Below are 15,714 nucleotides of genomic sequence, written 5' to 3'. Positions count from 1 at the left end.
TTATTTTTTCTTAACACTCTAATAACGATGCATGAGAATTTATGTATTTTGCATTAAATTTTCACTATTTTAACTAACTGAAACTAACATAATTTATGGAATAGCACATACAATTGAAATATTTTGAAATTGTCAGATGGAGTACTTAGCTCTTTTTATTTTCCAGTTCTCAAAAATCAGTTCATGTGTTGTATCCCCTAGTCCTGCCATCTTCACATCTAATTTTAAATCATTGAGCATTTAAAATCATTATTAAGCTTACCTTCGGAGAAATAATATGTCATGAATAACATATGACATATGTATAGATAATAAAAAATATAATGGTACATTTCAAAGAGTAAAAACATATCCTTAACAAGGTTAATTGGACCAGAGGGGTGTGTGTATGTGTGTGTGCGTGTGTGTGTGTGTGTGTGTATGAAACTGTGCAGATTTAAATTCTATTGATCAGCAGCTGCCCTTAAGGAGGAGATCTGGGTTTTGACTGATTTTTAAAAATAGGATTATAAATGATACCTGCCGGTGAGAGCAAGTTGACTTATAGTATCAACATCTCCAAAGAATTATTTGTTATCTTCAATGAAGTTTTTTATTATTACTTTTTTGCTATGTTTCTCCATTTTCCTATTTATAAAACAAAAATAATGATAGCGATTTTTGCGCAATTATTCAAGAAAGCAAATTTGTCGTAAAAATCCCTGTGGCGGTCCATGGGAATCCCAGCATCCCAGAAAGAAAAGACTGGTGACCACCAGCTCACTTCAGTTAAACTTGGTACTTTCCGACTTCTGTCCCAAATAGTAGAAGCCAGAGTGCTGGGAGATCTGAGACCCAGGGCTAAGCTCCGACTCAGGCCAGAGAGAAAGTCAACCCAATGAACCGGGCAAGGAAGTAAAGGCAGTAGGAGACAAGAGAATTGGAGCAGGGACACCAAAACTGAGTGAGCACGTTCCAGATGGATGCTGCAAGGCTGAACTGTCACGGACGGAAAAGGGCTTCCCTGGGGCGCGAACCCTCAGGGGCCTTTCTCAGGAAGAGGAAAAGCTAGAGAGGGCGTAGGTCATGACATTGTTCTATAGTGGAATTTTGCCTGAAAACAAATAAGGAAATCTTTGTTTCCCATTTTCAAAAACATTGTAGTTTGGAAAATTTCAGACACTCACAAGAGTGAAGAGAAGAGAATGATAAATCCTCATGTGCCATCTCCCTATTGCTACATTTTTGCCAATCGTCTTTCATTCATCCTCCCCCCACTTATTCATTTATTATACTTGCCAGAATATTTTAAATCACATTCTAGACACCGGGCATTTCATATTCTTCTTTATCCATCTCTAACTGGTCCTTCAAGAAGCATCTTTAATTGATAAGTAAATTGAAAAATTAACAAGTCTTTAATCTTATGTAATACCACGTTTATATTAAAAATTCCTTGATTGTCTCAAGGGTGTTTAGCTTAGACCAGGATCCAAACAAGATTCACATGTTGATTTGGGTTGTTTTGTCTCAAGTTTTTTTATTCTACAGCAGTCCCCCTTGCCCAACTGCCCTTTTTCCATGTCTTTGCCTCGTTGAAGAAACTGGGTCATTTGCCCTGTAGTGCGATGTCCCACATCTTGGATCATGTCAGTTAACTTGCTCTTCCATCTCTCTTATTTCCCCTAAACTGGAATATAGATACAGATACTTGATTAAATTGATATTAATTTTTTTTTAGGCCAAGAATATGTCATAGGAGGTGCTATAAATAAAGTATTTATAACTCAAGGGCCAAATCTGACCTGTAGGCATGGTTTTATTTGGCCCATACAGTTTTTTATGCTTTATTTGGCCGATATAGTTAAAAAAGAAAAAGTTGAATTAGTGTCTGAATCAATCTGGGTTTTGGCAGGAAACAGATGGCACTCTCAAACGAACTCTTTAGAAGTGTACGGACAGAGTGAGGGGAAAACAACAAAGATTGGCAAGCCTTTCTGTGCTTGTAGCCGCAGGGCCATTCCACATACCCAGAAGGGCTCTGGACAGGAGCCTTTGGTGGAGGACAGCACCCATGGTTAGTTCAAGCCAACAGAGGGAGATGGAGAAGACACTCCTCCCTAAGTGTCCTCCCTCCCGCTGTGACCCACGGGCTGGTGACTCCCACTGGCTGAGCCCAATTAGGAAGTGGAGGGCAAAAAAGCCCATTGATACCGTCCCTAAGGGCCAGCCTCCCGGCACAGAGCCGGGTCAACAAGGGCGCAGAGTGGATCTGGAGGGGCAAATACTTGCTGATACTTACAAATTGAAAGATTTTTATATAAAATTTTGGATTTCTAGCCTTTCTCATCATATGAGATGATCTGGTAGCCTTGAGTCCCAGTGTTGTCTGTTGCCTGGAGCTGACCAGTGCGACATAGAAATGGTGCTGTGGCTCTCAGACCCTCCCCAGAAAGAACAGGAGGGGAGAGAGGAGATAAGCCTGGAACTGGACTGATTATCCCCCTAGCAGAAGGTAAGTAGATTTTAATCCAGAAGGAGCTGAGTTTACTTTGAATTGCTAGATTACATTTTCTGCTATTAGATGAAACAGAAGCTCATGTGAATTTAGCTCAGTTTGATTAGAGAAAAATAAAGAAAGAGCATTTCTGCACACTTGAGTATTACATTAATATGAAGCATTATTATCATTGTGGCAACAAGAAAAAGCATACAGAAAAGAAAAATCTCATATATTTAGAGGTGTCCTGAATACTCATTTTGGCTGTTTGCTAAACGACCATGTGTTAAAATGGATATTCTGCTGAAGACAGTAATCATATTTCAGAATGAACTTCTAGCCTACAGGAATAAATCTGAAAATATTTACTTAAAAGCAATTATTATGAAAATTTTATTCTTGAAAATCTTAGTAACCAAAGTAAAATCTTTGACATTACAGTTCAGGGATGGTCATTTCTCAGCACTGCCGGCTCCTAGGCTGTTACTACACTATTCTGAGCATTGCTGACACTGAATATATAAGGCCACCATATACAGTACCTCAGGTTGTACACTGCACAGTGGTAAGTAGTGCCATTTATTTTGTGGGCTCTGTAAACAGGCATTTTTCTGTTGCTTTCTCCTCTTCTTTATGTTATTTATTACTTCTGAATTAAAGTTGATTAATCATGGATGTTATTATATGTAATTTAAAATTATTCTTCCTTGTGAAATGTTGAAGTGTAAAATGAGTATTCTGCTTTCCTCTATCATGAGAAGAATTCATAAACAAGAATTTTCCTTTATATACTCATGGCCCAGATAGAAACTGATAAGATTAAATACAATTCTTAAGAATTTAAGAATGTAATAACAAGGTTATTGTGTGTAAAATTACAAATGAAAAATTATTAAACAATTTTGCAGATGTTATGATATTATCTAATCTGGAATATTCTACCTTTTATGACTTAAATTTATATAGGATTTGTTGGCTCAAAAACTATATAATACTTTTCCTAAATGTTTCTAGCTAATGCACTTTCTTAGATTGATACTTAACAAAAATATTATTTTCCTATGCATCTAATTATTTGAAAATTCCCTACGTGATTTTGTACATAATTTTAGTAACCTTAAAAATCACCATTAATTATCATAGCATCATAGCATGTAGTGTACAGTAATAAATCTGCATTTATTTCAATTAATAGAATTTCAATATATAAAGCACATAAGGGTATTTTTCACTTTAAGTTACCTGCAGAATGAAAGCAAATATTTGGGCAATCACAGAAAATTTGAGCAACAGGCCTTATTCCCATAACTGAAGTTGCTATGCTGATCATGTGTGATGGTGACCACCTGAATACCTGCTCGCTGGCCAAGGCCAAGTTCAAGGATGTGAGAAATGAGAGAGAAAAGGGCAATCAGCTCTTCAGGCTTCCAAAGGCAAAGACTGAAGCCAGAGCCAAAAAGCAGATTTGGGCAGAATATCAAGCAGAAGCCTACAGAGGTGCAGCCCTACTTGTTATCTGAAAATATTATTCCTTTGCGTGAACTTAAAAATAAATGAATGACTCTGTGAAAACTCCTAGATGTCAGGACAGAAGAAGCAGCTAACATGGATTGAGAACTTACTATCCTGCTGGTTACTGTGCCATAAACTCTACCTTCATCGTCCAGTTTAATCCTCCTGACAACCATGAGGTCAGTGCCATTGTTGTGCCCAGCTCAGTGACAAGAAACTGAAAAAGAATTTTTAAAAAAATTATACTCCTTGCGGGAGATCCACACCCAGAACCTACTTTAGTTTAATATTTGTGCAGTTCAGGTCAAGAAGTTGCCGTGATCCCTCCGCGTTCATAGAGAGGAAGGGAGAGAAAGGAGAATGTGTGTCTATCCCAGATACCTGAGTATCCTAGGGGCCCACCGCCTGACCCAAAGCTAGCAAATGATGGGCAGCTTGAAGGTATGGAGAATGTGGGTCAAAAGCAAGGGTGGGAATGATGAGACTAGTGACCAGGAGACAAACAGGAGCCTTGGGTCCCGCTCTCCACATCTCTCTCCTGGACTATGATACAAGACGGGAGATGAGAATCTTAAACTTCAGTTAAGAGGATAGAGACAGCCATAAAGCAAGGTTTCAGAGTGTCAAAAATGACTCTTAAACATTTCCCACAAAGCAAAGCATATATGATTTTGTGTACACAATCGAACTATTTCATGCACATGGAAATTTGAGAACCGCTGAGCAAACATAAAAAAGGTAGAAAAAACATGGTCATGCGTCTAAGCAGTCAAACCAGGCTTTCTTTAAGATGACTATCAACTTCCTTGTGTTAATGGTAAATGGGTGGGAAATTCCAAAGTGTTCACTCAGTTTCATTAATATTAAGGCTCTGTAACTTTAATGTATGCTAAGAGATTTTCCTTTCCTGTTGTTACTGTAAGGATTTAAGAAGTCACAACCTACAGGGGTTTTCAGTTCTACAGTCAGTGTAAATTAAAGTTACAGTTCTTTCAACTGTTCTGTTTTCTTTCTAGAATGCAGATCTGATCACATCTCACTCCTTTATAAAATCCTCCCGTAGACTGAGCTGCTGATCTCTGATTTCATTGTCAATAATTACAGGAGACAATAGGTGAGCCGAAAAGCAACCCTTATCCCCGATGGAGACACATTCCACGGCCCATTCTCCCCCACACACAAACATGAGACCCATGGAGACACAGGTCAGAGTTTGGAGTTTATTGTTAAACTTGATTTGGTTCACCACTACATTGGTATGGTTAAGCCACACTGGGCAGTGTCACCTAATGGTTGCAGCCTCTATCACCATAGATGGCATAATCCAAGGCCGCTCAGACATCAGGAAAAGTATATGAATTTCTAGCAGGCGTATTGAAACGAGAGTGTGCCATTCCAAGTATTTGTACACTTAGGAGGGAGGAGGGAGGTGCACATTCAGGAGGTGCTACTGATGGTGTCAGGCATGAGCCTTTTCAAAATCTGGCCCCCATCAACCTTCCGGCTTCATCCTCTGGCACCACCGATGTGTATCCCATATTCTCACCCCATTGAGTGACTTGGGCCCCATATAGTACCTCCATTCCTTTGCACATTCAGCACCTCTTGTCTGCAATTCCCTTCCCTCAGCCGTGCTTTCTAGAAATTTTCTTTGACGATTCTCTCAAATGACTTCTATAGAAATGATTCCCTCCTGATCCACTACCCCTCTAGAGTACCGTTCTTCTTTTGACATCTCATTTAAGTCAACTATCACTTTTCTTAACTGTAACGTAATTAATTATTTACATAAAAAAGGAAAAAGGAAGGGAGGGATGAAGGGAAGGCAAAGGAGGGAGAGAAAGAAGAATAAAGGGAGGAAAGGAGATAGGCAAGGAGGGGGGAGGCAGTTTAGGATGGAGGATATAGATTATTATAAATGTTATATATGAGGCAGGGTCAGAATACCAAAAATATTCTTTCTTCAGCTATAGCTCCTTACTCTCCAGGAGTCCACAAAATCTCTTCCAGAACATCTAAAACTCCGTACTTCGCACTTCTCAAAGTATACTACCAACTTGTTCCCATGTCCAGTCAGGTTTACCTGACAAATTCATCTTTCTCTTGACTCTATTCTCTGTGAACTCTTACCCTGGCCTTATCACGATGAGAGCTCTCGATGTGCCCCGCCCTGAGTCACACATAAGCATCCTACATTAATTTGATTATGAAGGTCCCCATGCTCTTCCTCTTCCTCTTCATCTCCAGGAGTGGGCAACAAGAGGGTTTCTTTGGCACAGAAAATGAATATTTGCTTATTTATTAATTCATTCATCCCCCGCCCCTCCCATCCATTCACTCACTCAGCAAACCTTTGCTGGGTTGTACTAAATGGAAGATCCTTGCCAGGAGCTACATAATCTACTTAGACTACAGATATGAATCACTCTGCGACTCTTCTTTTGAAAGGCTTTTCTTTTGCTCTCTTCCTCTCACAAAAACCCACATAACTGTTCTTATCGTATTTCCTTTGCTAGTCTCTATCTTATTCTTTTGCAACGATTTCTGATTTTAAAAAACATTTAACCATACAGCAACGGTCAAGCAGTCAGCAGCCACCTCAGTTCTGGGAGCATCTTTGTGATACTGAGTTTACTTTTCAACCCTTCAGGCAAAATTTTGCAAAGAAGACTTCTCTTGTCCAGGTTCCTTAGAAACACTTTGCCTCACCCAACTGGCTGGGGTGCTTTCCTCTCAGGTTTCTATTTTTGCCTTTGTCCCCCAGAAAAAGCCCCGACACGAGATGTGAGTTAGGGACCCTGTTTGGGGTGGTTTCCACACAGTAGCCAGGAGCGACCTTAAGGGGTGTTGGGCATTACTGTGACCTGGTTTGGGAGCAGACGGAGAACAACCACATTATCCTGATAGACACTGGAGGAGGGAAGATAGCCACCTGGAGTAAACTTATATTACCTGCTTTCAGCTTCAGTTATTTCTTAAATGAATGCAAGTCAACAATTTAAGTATGAACCAGAAATGGTTCAAGAGGTAGTTCTTTCAATGGGAGTCCTTTCAGAATTCTACTTAAGTCGGAAAAGAAAGAGGGGTGGTGGTAGTATTTTGACTCTTATTAGCTTTGGTTTGCTTACCACGGTGGTCTAAGCTGTGCTTTGAAGCATCCCAGGGGTGCTGTCAGGGAGCCCAGGCCTTTGGGACAGCGGGAATGGCCTGGCTCCAAAGCCCGCTCAGCCCTCCCATTACCATGTTATTCCCGTTTTGTCACTGTGCTGCTGCTGCCCATGGACTATTGTTCTAAAAGTAGAAACATATAGGTTCTTTGTACAGCTTTTCTCTGTTTATAAAAGCCAAGAATGTTTACTGTAGAAAACTCAAAAAAGAGAGCGACGTTAGCAACACAGCGGAGCAAGCTGTTCCCTTTGTCTCTCCCCCTTCGAACTCTAACGAAATGGGCATTCATCGATCAGAGGATACCCAAACAGCACAACAGGATGCCTGAGAAAACTCGAAAAAGGCAAAAAGAATAAAATTCAAATATTCTAATGTCACTTAGAGATAATCACTTTTAACATTTTGGTGTCTATCCTGCCTATGTATATATAGAAATATAGAAATTATATCCATTTTCATACAAAATTAACATCACATTATACATCTTAATGTGTAACTTTGTTTTTATACCTATTAGGTGTGAAGTGTTTCTTTTAAGCATTGATTTTTAAAGATTTCAGTTTACAAACCGTACAATGTTTTATTAATGCTATTCGACAAATGCAAATAAAACTATTTTATAAAAACGCAAGGCACTAATTTACCTTGTTTTGATGGATATAGTCCTACGTAAACGCACCAGTCAATATTTTCTGGACATCAAAAATTTTCTCTAGCTTAAGAATTAGAAAATAGCATTTTTTTTTAAATACAAGAATTTCTCAGCAGTTGTATCTGAAGATTATTAGCCTTTTAGGCTGTGAACATTTTAAGGATTTGATTCATAAGAACATTTGCATTGACCTTTTGCTCAGTTTGCTTTGGAAATGTACAAGATGTGACGGATCTAAGCATCAGTAAATGCTTTTAATAAAAAATAAGTTCCATCTCTCCTGGGAAGAAGAGGTCATATTCTTTATTTGAACAATGTTAGGTAGCTATAAGTGAAAAGAAAATCAGAGAAATTACTGATTAAGAAGAACTTACATTCTCTTCTCCTAAATAAATGTACCAGTTCACCTTTATAGCCCCCTCCATCCCCCAAGGAAATGCTGTCCTGAGACAGTCACAATGTATTCTCTGTTGAAAATTCCTCACTTTTGTACAATGATAGACATCTTGAAACATAGTCAAACATACCAGCTTATTGAATTTTCATAAAAAGCCTGTGAGTTGGGCAGGCTGGGGTTAATGTTCCATTTTATAGGGGAGTTGGTTAAGCCAACTGCTAAGATGGCTCCCAAGAACACCCACGTGGTATTCATGCCCTTGTGTAATCCTTGCCTCTTGAGTGTCGGCTGGATCTAGTGACTTGCTCCTAATCAATAGCATGTAGCAATGGTGATGGGATGTCCCTTTGGGATTAGGTTAGAAAAGACTGTGATTTCTGTTTTACAAGCAGATGCTCTCTTGCTTCTCAGTTTGCAAGCTGCCATGCTGGGGAGGCCCATGTGACAAGGAACTGAATCCTACCAACAACCAGGTGAGCCTGGAAACGGATCCCTCTCCAGTCAAGCCTTCAGATGATGACAGCCCAGCCAACTCCTGACTGCAGCTTGTGGGAGGCTCCCTCTGTGCACACACACTCTCTTCCTTTCCTCATAAGAAAACAAGTCCTATTGGATTAGGGCCCTGCCCTTATGACCTCATTTAACCTTAATAACTTTGTTAAAGACCCTATCTCTGAATATAATCACACTGGAAGTTCTGGCTTCAACATATGGATTTGGGGGGGTCACAATTCAGTCTGTAACGCTGGGTAATCACAAAATGTCTACTAAATTGAATTTACATTTTAAAGAACGCATGCAGTATCTGCTCAAACATGTAGGTTTTTTTGTTGTTCTGGTTTGTTTTTGTCACCTCAGATGCATGTTTACAGTACCGTTACAGTTCAATCCCAGGCCTTTCTATTCTGTAGCACCAACATTTTCATAGTTTATCTCTGTTCTTTCCAAGTTATTTCCAGGGAACAAGATATTTGCCAATGAAGACATTGTTACAACCAAGCACATTTGTCATTTTTTCCCATGAGCTGTTATAAACACATCATGGTGAGATCAAAGCAGTTAATTTATCCTTGCTAAAAAAAAAAGTCATTATGCTATCATTTTAAGCAACTCATTTTTAAATCCAAGCTGGTGATTTATTTACTTACTATCTTTTCTTTGTGGGGGATCTTTGATCTGCAAAAGTAATTAATTGCAAACAATTCAAATAACACAGAAATATTTTAAAAATGTCATCCTTCTTCATCATTCTCATTCCACCCCAACCAAATTCCCTCCCTTGAATTAACCACTATTAACAATTAGTGTGTATTCTTCCAGATTTTTTCTGTGCATGGATAAATGATTGATAGAAAGATGGAGAGATTAGATCCATCCATCCATACATACATACATATAGTTTTCTTTTGCATCTTTTTTTTATGGTCATCCTATACTTGTTGTTCTGTAACTTCCTTTTATTGATTACCAATACACCAAGGTGCTGCTTCCTGTCATCGCGTACAGATCTGCAGAGCAGGTTGTCTGAACTAGCCCTAAGCAAATGCCCAAGGCTTCTACCCACCTACACGCTTCTTTTCCAAACTCTGAGAACGTGTGAACAAGACCTGCAAGGGAGAAAAATCTCTTAGAAATTAGAGTTCTCAGGGCTGGCCCCGTGGCCGAGTGGTTAAGTTCACACGTTCCGCTTCAGTGGCCCAGGGTTTTGCTGGTTCGAATCCTGGGCGTGGACCTAGCACCACTCATCAGGCCATGCTGAGGCAGTGTCCCATGTAGCACAACAAGAAGGATCTGCAACTAGAATACACAACTAGGTACTGGGGGCTTTGAGGAGAAGAAGAAGAAGAAAAACAAAGATTGGCAACAGATGTTAGCTCAGGTGCCAATCTTTAAAAAAAGAAAAGAAGGAAATTAGGGTTCTCATAAACTTAAAATCAAATTGTTGCTTTATCCTGCCCCCCAACACCTCTTCCAAATCTTCCATGTATTTAATTATTTGTGGTTTATGTGTATATGTATGTATTTAGGCTTTGCTTGCTTCACAAATGATTTTTTTTTTTTTTTTGAGGAAGATCAGCCCTGAGCTAACATCTGCTGCCAATCCTCCTCTTTTTGCTGAGGAAAACTGGCCCTGAGCTAACATCCATGCCTATCTTCCTCCACTTTATATGTGGGACACCTGCCATAGCATGGTTTGACAAGTGGTGCCATGTCCGCACCCGGGATCCGAACCCTCGAACCCAGGGCCGCCAAATCGGAACGTGAGAACTCAATTGCTGTGCCACGGGGCCGGCCCCACACAAATGATTTTTGATTTATACAAATATTATCATGAAGCTTGTTCTTGCCTATCACTGAGAGCAGGGTAATTCCAGATTCCAGAGCAATTCCACCTTCTGAATTATATACCACTGTGGAAGGAGGTGCAATGCTGAGCAATAAGAATGTAAAAGCATTCATTTATCACAGCGACATCCCCCTTAATTTGATTGCTGCAGAGCTGTCAGAGAAACTGCCTGGAAAATGGGAAATGAACTCAGCATAGGTAGAAAGCTGAAAGGCATCAACAGATCATGGCATCTCATCTCTGCATAACAGCCAGACAGTGAGTCATTATCGGGAATAGCCAACCAGTTCCCTGTCTTTCCTCTGCCTGCCCGCCCCGTCTTGTGGAACTGTAGCTGTATGGCAAGTTCACGGAAGAGGAACTGATGAACAGAAATGAAAGTGGCAGCCACCAAGAGCAGAATACTGCCATCAACTTTAGAGTAGATGTTGATGGATTACTACATTTTATAAATTACTAAATTGTGTGCATCTACTCCAAGGTGGCCATATCAAGCCATCAACACGCCGTGGAAGGATGCCTCCCTCTCTGCAGGGGGTGCATTGAGGTGTTGCCTCTTACACATTGATTTTTCTTTGCTTCTGCTGCTGCTCCTTCTCTATGTCTGTAAATGTCCACAAAATTCAATGTTCTGTTGAAGTTCACCTACCTCAAGTCCACTCCCTCTCATGGAGGTATTTCCCTTTTCTAAACTCATAGCGGAAGTTAGCTATACCAAGCACTTGCCAAAATTTAAGCATTTTTTGGACATATTTTATATTGTTGTCTTGTAATGTGATTTAATTTTCACAGTTTTACTTCTCAATTCCCTAACGATGATGTAAACATTCTTAAGGCTTTATAGTGTATGTGTTTTAGAAACTTCTGACAGTTTGCAACAGGCTTCCTCCAGGACCAGCTCAAAAAGTACCTTTTCTATGAAGATTTGCCCAAGCATTACGGTGAGATTTATTTCTTAGCATTTTTTTCAGTGTGAACTTGGACAGTTCCTGCAAAGTAGGAAATGAGAAGGCATGGTGTTTTTCTTAAATGCTTAAAGAAGAAACGAAAGCTTGAGGTTGGCAAATTCTTGGACACAATTTAAGACTAACACCTAGCAAAAGCGTGTTGCAAAAGGCAGATTCTGATTTAATGTGCAGCAAGTCCGAGAAACATACAGACCTGCAGAGTTAGAACTGGAGGATAAACATAGAATTAACGTATGCCGTTAGCACATGCACACAGGCGGTGTCCTCTAAAAAGAGAACGTGCTGTTTATCTCAGGGCCATGTTCCCGTGAACAGCAATCCATTTACAATTAGAACCATTATGTGGTTCAGCCATGTCTCAGCTAGTACAGGATAATTTTTCCAGTTTTTTTTTAAAGATTTTATTTTTCCTTTTTCTCCCCAAAGCCCCCCGGTCCATAGTTGGGTATTCTTAGTTGTGAGTCCTTCTAGTTGTGGCATGTGGAACGCCACCTCAGCATGGCTTGATGAGCAGTGCCATGTCTGCGCCCAGGATTTGAACTGGCAAAACCCTGGGCCGCAGCAGTGGAGCAGGTGAACTTAACCACTTGGCCATGAGACCAGCCCTAATTTTTTCCAGTTTGGATCCCTCCTCGTATTTCTTCATGGTACATAAAATATATAAGCTTAGAAATACACATGCATGCACATACACACATATACATAAACATTCTAAATAATCGTGTGATTTAATCAAATTGAGATGGAGTTTCTGTTATAATACCACCTTTCTCCCCTTAAAGTGCGTTAATTCAGCACTTAAGTTTCAACATGACTTCACAGTTCTCTACTTATTATGATTGCCCTGTGTGATAAGTCCTGTTAGGTGGGATAGTAATGCTTCCAAAATCCAGGGCATCTTAGATTTCAAGGCTCTCCTTTCTCTTGTTACTGGAGGTTAAGTCCCTTTAGAGTGAACACAACAAGTCTTAGCACTATTGTAACTCCTGGCGTTTAGCACGTTGCGCGGCATATTCACGTTGGAAAGGTAATCTTCTGCCTCCTGAAAACTCACACATGGTTGTGCTCATGTGTACATTCATGTACACACATACACACACATAATTTATATATAATAGAATTATGATTTTAAAATAATCTGCTCTTTTGGATTCTCTATGCCTCTGCCTCATTCCATTAGGATAAGTATTGATTTGATCATCACCAGATGTGCTCTTTTCCATTGATCAGCATGTTGGTGCAGTGTAGTGTATCTCAAATGTGGCTATTTGTTAGAACCATCTAGGAAGTTTTGTAAAAATCCTGATACTGGAGCCGGCCCCGTGGCCGAGTGGTTAAGTTCGCGCACTCTGCTTCGGCGGCCCAGGGTTTCACTGGTTTGGATCCTGGGTGCGGACATGGCATCGCTCATCAGGCCATGCTGAGGCGGCGTCCCACATGCCACAACTAGAAGGACCCACAACTATAATATAGAACTATGTACTGGCGGGGATTGGGGGAGAAAAAGCAGAAAAAAAAATCCTGAGGATTAGGCTGCACCCCAGACCAGTCGGTCAGCACCTGTGAGGTCGGGACGCAGACATCAGTATTTTTAATGCTTCCCTAGTGATTCCTACGTGCTGCCAAACTGGACCACTGCTGCAGTAGAGAATTCTCGCCAAACAAGTGAAAAGAAACGTAAACATCCTAGATAAAAAGGCAACATCTGGAGTGGTGGAAAGAATGCTGAAGTAAGAGTCGGAAAACTTGGATCCAAGTTCCAGCTCTACCACTTACAAGCTGTGCGACATTGGGCAGCATTCCAGCTGCCTGTTACAGTGCAGCAAACCACCCCCAAATCAGTAGAGTGAAATAACATTTGTGAGCATTTCATTATGCTCAGAAAGCCCATAGTTAGGAATTAAAGAAGTGGATGGTGGGCATGAGTTGTCTCTGCTTCATAGTGTTTGGAGACTCCATTGGGAAGACTTGAGTGGCTGGGAATCCTCTGGAAGCTTCTTTACTTACTTGTCTGCCACCTGGGCTGGGATTAGTAGGCTCGACTGTGACTGTGGACTGGAGTGCCTACATGAGGCCTTTCCAAGTGGGTTGGGCTTCCTCACAACACGGCAGCCTTGGGGTAGTCGAACTTCTTACCCAGCAGCTCAGGGCGTCAAAGGTGAGTGTTTCATTAATCAAAGTAGATGCTGCATCACCTTTTCCAACTCAGCCTTGGAAGTCATATAGCATCACTTCCAGTGTACTCTATGGAGGGAAGCAATCACAGGCCTGCCAGATGCAAGTAGAGGGGACATGGAACTCACCTCTGGATGTCAAGAGTGTCAAAGACTTTGTGGCTCTATTTTACTATTTCCACAGACAGGTTACATTCAGCCTCAGTTTACCCCTGGTATTAATTATCTATTGCTGTGTAACAAATTGCCACAAAGCTGCTTAAAACAATACACATTTATTATTTCATAGTTTCTGTGGCTCAAGAATCCAGGAAGTAAGAGTCAGAAAACTGACTCTTAGGCTCAGCTGGCTCGTGGCTTAGCTCGTTCTTCCGAGCTCTCATGATGCAAATCCTGTTGCCGACAACCAATAACACGGCTGAAGCTGCAGATACTTAGTATGTTTGATCTATCTGTATGTGCAATCAGCTCAGTAAAATTTTGTGCCTCAATTGGATCAATTTCCAACCACTTTACTCTAGTTCAGGGCCACCACATTGCACAACTTCAGGGGGCACTATTCACATTTTATTCAATTATAACTCATTGTAGGTGATGAGAATGGGGCCTCTTTGAATTGTACTGCCTAGTTTCCCTGCCACAGGTCACAAAAATTACAAATGGAAAATGTATATCAAGAAATCTCAAGTTACTGAAGTCTTTCACTTTTAACAAAATCAGTCTTTCAAAGGCCAGAATATTTTGGAAAAAGAGATCCTGTCTTAGATGTTTTGTTGTAGTTTGGTTCCTTTTCCTTCCCAGCATTCTTTTTTTTGGGGACAAAGGCTCTTCTCCCACTTGAAGCAATTTTGGTGACTCTCTCAATGACCAGTGATTACAGGGGTGGGCACAGCATCCAGCCCTGACCAATGATGGCACTGCATTATCTGGATAATAGTGATTGGCCCAAGGGTAAGCATGTGATACTAGCAGGGCCAATCAGAGCTCTTCCATGAGATTTGATATGTGGACAGAGAGCTGTGATGATAAAAGCCTGGGAATGTTGGCAGCCATTTTCCCCACTCAAGGGAAATCCTGCCATGTAAAAGTAGATAGAGAGATTAAAGCCACATAGAGAATAAAAGTAAAGGGATGAGCAGTGGAGAAAAACATTCGTGAGAACATCTACTTGAGTCCCTCGATTTACCTCTGATCTCCCAGTTATATATGCAAATAACTTGTCATGTTTTGTTCAGTGTAGATTGAAATTAGTTTCTGTGGCTTACATTCAAAGGAGCTTTGATTACAAGAGCCCATGATTGCAAGTTTTTCATTCTTCTCAGGAAACTTCTCTCAGTTGAGTCAGTTTAAAGCCATATTGCTCTGTTATTTTTTTTTTTTTTTTGAGGAAGATTAGCCCTGAGCTAACATCTGCCGCCAATCCTCTTTTTGCTGAGGAAGACTGGCCCTGAGCTAACATCCATGCCCATCTTCCTCCACTTTATATGCGGGACACCTACCACAGCATGGCTTGCCAAGCTGTGCCACTGGGCTGGCCCCAAAAAGCCATATAGTTCTATATTCTCTCTCAGAAACAGAAAGGTTTTCTTTATTTTAAACACTAGATCTCTGGCGTCATTAACTCACTTGACTCATGATATTAAGACAACATTTCCAGTCAATTCTTAAGGTTAAAAACAATATATAGCAAATGAAGTGGAATTTTAAAAATATCATCTTCATTATAAAACCTTTCAGGACACAGTTATTGGGAATAAGATAAGGGACACTTGTGTCACTACCACCAAATGTTACCAGATCTTCACACTTTGCCACATTAAGCAAATGGAATTTGATGAAGATCAAGGCTGCCCCAGGGAGAGAAGCCCAAGGCATCCTGGCCTACATGTCAATCTATACCACCCTCCGGGAAGTAAAGGACGTCATGACCTGGTTCACATCTAAAGTTATATGACCACACAACCCCACCTGCACTGATACCATTTTAATGGCTTTTTTACATGATCTTTCCTTTGTC

The 15,714-nt window shown here is 40.5% G+C and overlaps 1 long non-coding RNA gene across 1 annotated transcript; it reads left to right on the top strand.

Moving 5' to 3' along the window:
• The first annotated feature begins 2,011 nt into the window (after positions 1 to 2,011).
• LOC138920380 (uncharacterized) lies at positions 2,012 to 9,441 on the top strand. The gene is made up of 4 exons (XR_011431462.1): positions 2,012 to 2,494; positions 2,921 to 3,044; positions 3,718 to 4,170; positions 8,620 to 9,441. It is a non-coding gene; the product is annotated as an uncharacterized lncRNA (long non-coding RNA).
• Positions 9,442 to 15,714: the final 6,273 nt, after the last annotated feature.

The sequence above is a fragment of the Equus caballus genome, chromosome 23 (genome assembly GCF_041296265.1).
Source record: "Equus caballus isolate H_3958 breed thoroughbred chromosome 23, TB-T2T, whole genome shotgun sequence".
NCBI lineage: Eukaryota > Metazoa > Chordata > Mammalia > Perissodactyla > Equidae > Equus > Equus caballus.
The sequence above is the reverse complement of the archived record's forward strand: the minus strand, read 5'-3'. Positions and strand labels throughout refer to the sequence as shown.